This window comes from Suricata suricatta, chromosome 13, assembly GCF_006229205.1.
Source record: "Suricata suricatta isolate VVHF042 chromosome 13, meerkat_22Aug2017_6uvM2_HiC, whole genome shotgun sequence".
Lineage (NCBI taxonomy): Eukaryota > Metazoa > Chordata > Mammalia > Carnivora > Herpestidae > Suricata > Suricata suricatta.
In genome coordinates, this window is record NC_043712.1 from 3,271,303 (window position 1) to 3,276,081 (window position 4,779).

Sequence of the window (4,779 nt, forward strand, 5' to 3'; positions counted from 1 at the left end):
GGGCCGGGCAGGGACCCTCGGCCGGAGGGGCAGGGCGGGTGGGGGAGGGCGGCGGGTCCCGGGGCTTCCGGAGCGGGGTCGGGGGTGGGGAGGAGAATGAATGGAGGCTGCCTGCGGGCATCGAGGGCTCGCCCGGCCCCCGCGCGCCCGCCGCCGTGTGCGGGGCCGGCTGCCTCGCTGCGAGGGTGCCCGTGGGTGTCTAATTGACGGCCGGCGACAGTTACCTGGGAGTCCGCAGAGGTGAACCTCAGGAGACTGCTCTGTGCGGAGCCGCTCCTAGCCGCTCATTCATTCATTCATTTGAGGAACTGGAAGACGAAGAGCCCGCGGTCCGAGAGCCCTTTGAGTCTTTGAGGATTCAAGCTCTTTGTGTTTCCCGTGCAAGAGTTTTGCTCCGTGTGTCTGGGATTTTTCGGGGTGGGGGGGCGCGGCCCTGCTGCTCACGACCGCCCCCGTCCATGGAGGACTCCCGTGGAAGTGCCTGCGGCCACCGTGCCCCGTGGCCCTGCGGCGGAGGGAAGAGGCGGCCCCTGTGAACGCCTCCATTTCTCCGGAGGAGAAACTGAGGCCCAGAGAGATTCGGGTTCGTTGCCCATGGTCACATGTCCAGGGTTCTCTGAGCCGGGGCAGGGACTCTGCTGCGGGTCCCAAGACCGCTCCTGGCATGGTTTACAACCCCCTGGTCTGTGTGTGCTCCATTTACATGTGGCTTGGCCAAAGGCAGCCTGTCGTTCTAATTAAGTGATCGGAATTAACCGGCCAGAGGCTGTGCACAAATGCCTGTGGGGTGTGTGTGTGTGTGTGTGTGTGTGTGAGAGAGAGAGAGAGAGAGATTTTGGAGAGGGTGCATTTGCTTATACACTGTGTAGCCTTGTGCACACACGGCTGTTGCTGCTTGTCCGCAATAGCCCCGTTGGGGATGGTCGTGTTGTGCTTGTAGACATGTTAGTCTAAATTAGGCCGGCGGGTGTTCGATGTTTTTTTATAAAACTGGTGTCTTTACTGCAGAAAGAAGTCCTACTAAAATCCTTGCTGGTGTTTTTTTGTTTTGTTTTTTTAATAGCCAGCCTAGAAATAGCACTTTGCTTTGCATAGAGTAAGCTGTAAAAGCACTAAAATAGAATAATACTCTTCCGAGATACTTTGATTTACAGTTTTGGGATCCACTTGGAGTTTTCGGAATTCAAAGGCGCTGGCGGGGTGGAGCTGTAAATTTCGGGAAGCGTCATAAAACCAAATCTTCGGGGAGCCCTTGATTTACTGAGCAACCACCTGTGATTCTTACGTTGAACATTCCTGAGTAAACCTGGAATATGCAAATGGGAAGGCTGATTTAAGGTTGTGTAGGGAAATGTGCCCTTAACAGTCATGCATCAGGCAAATGAGGCTCCCCAGAAACGGTGAAACGTTCTTGGCTATTGCCCTGGGGAGCGGGCAGGCTCTTCCTCTAACCACCTGGTGTAAACTTAAGGGGTATTTATAGAAGATGTAAAAGGAAAATATCCTCCTCCTAAAGTTAATATCTTACCTAAAACACTCTTACATCACGTGCCTGGGAAGGTGGATGATGGAAGCTTTCTTGACTTCATCATTTCCTGGTGTCATAAAGACCTGGTGTGTTTCTAAATTCCTAGCGAGACAGACTCTGAGGCGGCTCGGAGCCTTCTCACCTCTCCCCAGGAAGCTGCAGTGTCTCAGCTCCTGGGACTCAGTTGTGCCCTTCCTCACTGGGGGAGGAGGGAGGACAGACGGCTGCCCCGGCCGTGTAATCTGATGCCTTTTGTGCATTCTTGGTGTCATTTGTGAGCTGAAACTGAACAGCCTCACTAGGGCAAATCCAACACATGCCTGTCTGTGTCACGTCTACAGAATAACGACATTGCTGGGAACAAGCGAGCTTGACCAGTGGTGTTCATCAGAATCTCCTTGCACAGATGTCCTGCCCCGTGGTAGATGGGCCCCCATGTTTGGTCTTCAAGGATGCCCTGGATATAGATTTTGGAAGAAGTCGTAGGTGATTCTGATGTCCACCAAGGGTGGAGGACCGGTGGCTTCAAGTATCAATTTGGCTATTTTTCCTTTGATGTATAATTTATTGGAAAGGTCTCTCCTAAAATAGTTTCTGACCTCTGGTGTGTGTAGCGGTGGGTAAATTTTGGGCTCTGAATTATGGCTGACTTGAACTTGTAGCTCTGTCTCCTTTCCCCATTTGTTAGGGTACGGGTATGTTCTTTTCCAGGTTCCAGAGCCATAGTAGACTAAAATTAGCTTTTCCTGGAATTAATTGTATACCCTTGGATGCAGATGAACCAAATACAGCAATACATCAACTGTTTTAGGCTTTGCTAAAAATCAAATAGCTCTTGACTTTTTAACAAGCCATTGAAGTTCTCTGAGCCTAAATTGCTTCATCTGTGAAATAAGAGAGTTGGATTGTGAATTAGAGTGTTTCTAAGTGTACGTTTCTGGGATTTCAGATCCCCCTGGGTCTTCACTTAAACATTCTAACTAAATTGATTGAATCAACGTGTTAATGGCTTTGTAATAACTAAGTACATTGGGGCGCCTGGGTGACTCAGTCGGTTAAGCGTCCAACTTCCGCTCAAGTCATGATCTCACGGTTTGTGGATTCGAGCTGTCGGGCTCTGTGCTGACAGCTCAGAGCCTGGAGCCTGCTTCAGAGTCTGTGTCTCCCTCTCTCTCTGCCCCTCCCCTGCTTACACTGTGTCTCTCTATTTCTCAAAAATAAATAAACATGAAAAAAAGTAAAAATAAAAACTAAGCACGTTGGTGACTCTTAGCCTGACCCATTGAGTGACGACTTGTGTACTCTTTCCTTTATATCACATGATACTTTAAAAGCTAACCTCTTATAAACTCTTCATATTATAAATCTCTATTTGAGAGATTGGTTTTATTTATATTAGTTTTGTGTGTTGTGTGAGGAGCTGTGATTTAGCATGAAACCAGAGTATACTCAATAACATTCAAACCTGTAGCTTTTTGCTCTAAATAATTAGCATATACTCACACTTGAGATTTTCCCTGTGTTTAGGATAATTTAGTTTGCTTGACAATACTCATATTTTTTCATTAATGGTCTGAGATCTGCCACCAGCTATTTGAGATTATCCTCTTTCTGACTTACTTTTTAAGCCTATAGTTACTAGAAATTAGTCATTTAATATCTAATGTCTGTTTTTTGGGGGCAGAATGAAAATCATATATATGTGTGTATAAATAAATTAAAGATATATGATCATAAGACCTCGCCAGTTTCTTCTTGTCCCTTGTGCAGTGCTAACTTTTGTTCTGTCCTGGGAACCAGCAAAAGGTAACAGAAAACTTTTTAAGGTTGAATGACTTCAGATTGTCATCTAATGAGTAAAGTGCCGTAAAACCCCAGCTTTGGTACAGAACACGGCCTGGTAGTGACTGGCCTAGAACTCACGGGTTACTTTTTGAAGTAAAGATAATGACAGTAGAGACCATGAAGCATTATTTGAGTAACAGGGGACAATTTTGCCTTTCTGTTGGTGACGGAAGGCTCAGTAGGGGGTGATGAGGAAGAACAGATGTAGTGACTGCATGAAGACTGGGGCTACCTTGACTAGTTCGCAGAGAGCCCCAGCCAGCGGGAAGTGTATCCATTTGGAGTTATGGAAGGTTTTTATCATTGTTGCACATACGAGTTGTTACATGGATAGCCCGAAGCCTTAGGTGCCCAGCAATACGTTTCATCTTGTGGTAAGATTGTTATAATCAAGTTTGTATTTATTGAGTGCTTACATGCATGATCCCCATTAACTCTTTCCACAGCCTTAGGAGACAGGATAGGAAGATGAGGAAACTGAGGCCTAAGGTCCCTTCCACAGCTGCTGATTTGGGATTTGAACCCTGTTGGTTGACTTCAGAGCCCAAACATTTCATCTTTCACTTTGATAAATAACATGGACTGCTAATCACATAAACTAATTCATTAAGTTAGTGGTTCTTAACTTTTTTGGGGGCCTCAGTTCCCCTCTGAAAATCTGCTGGAAGCTTTGGATCAAGTATCCTGTCCTGTCCTGTCACCACCAAACAGTTCATACAGATTCACTCAGGAACTTTATAGACCCAGCTTGCAGCCCAGCTGATTATTCTAGATAGATTACTCCTCTTAAAAATAGACTTGGGCTTTATGAAAAACAATTAAAAAATTTTTTTAATGTTTATCTTTGAGAGAGAGCGCGAGAGCGCATGTGTGCGTGAGCAGGGGAGGGGCAGAGAGAAAGGGAGACACAGACTCTGAAGCAGGCTCCAGGCCCTGAGCTGTCAGCACAGAGCCCGACGCAGGGCTCAGACTCGTGAACTGCGAGATCATGACCTGGGCCAAAGTTGAACACTTGACCGACTGAGTCACCCAGGTGCCACCAAAACAACTTTTTTAAACCAGTAGGTGGGAAAGGCCCAAAGGTGAACCTGTGTACTGTTTGTGTTGTAAATCCTCTCATTAAGCTTCTTTATTGAAAGATTCTTTATACTTCTCAGGGAATTAAACTTAAATGCTGTATTAAAAAAAAATTAGAAGTGTAGATCTCTGGTATGTGACTTGCTAAGTGCTTGTCAGGCTTGGAGTTCAGTCTGTGCTGGTACCTTTAGCACCTGGCACAATTCCACTGGGCTTTTTTCCAAGGTTTACGCACTATGTATTTTTTCCCCTTTGAACCTCAAAGCATTTACAAAATTATATATTAAATGTATATATGTATTTTTAATAGTTTTTTTTAATGTTTATTT

General features: G+C 45.9%; 1 protein-coding gene across 1 annotated transcript in view; it reads left to right on the plus strand.

The window, feature by feature from the left end:
• The window catches only part of TSC1 (TSC complex subunit 1), a 48,398-nt gene that overhangs the window by 552 nt on the left and 43,067 nt on the right, over positions 1-4,779 (plus strand). The window lies entirely within an intron of this gene.